The sequence below is a fragment of the Lathamus discolor genome, chromosome 5 (genome assembly GCF_037157495.1).
Source record: "Lathamus discolor isolate bLatDis1 chromosome 5, bLatDis1.hap1, whole genome shotgun sequence".
NCBI classification, from domain to species: Eukaryota; Metazoa; Chordata; class Aves; order Psittaciformes; family Psittacidae; genus Lathamus; species Lathamus discolor.
The window spans coordinates 111,100,939-111,101,249 of NC_088888.1; positions in this window are offsets into that span (position 1 = coordinate 111,100,939).

Genomic DNA, 311 nt, shown 5'->3' on the forward strand with positions numbered 1-311 from the left:
AGCTCCCCAGGACCCTGCACGCTCCTGCCAGGGGTTTGAGTAACTGCCCAGCACCCCACCACTTCCCCATTCCCGCTCGGCACGGGAGTGCCGCCTCCACCTTACATCCGGGACCGCAGCTGCCCCAGAGCATGCCGTGGGGCTGGGGACATGGCGTGCACCCCATTGCTCCCCTCTTCCTCCGGCTCTTCCTCAGCCCACCGAAGTCCCCAGTGCTGCCCAAACCGTTCCATCAGAGCCCTGCGGTCGGGGTCAGGTGTTCTGGGGGTCTGTGTGGCCAACCCCAGTGTGCAGCTGTAGGGGTCCTCAGA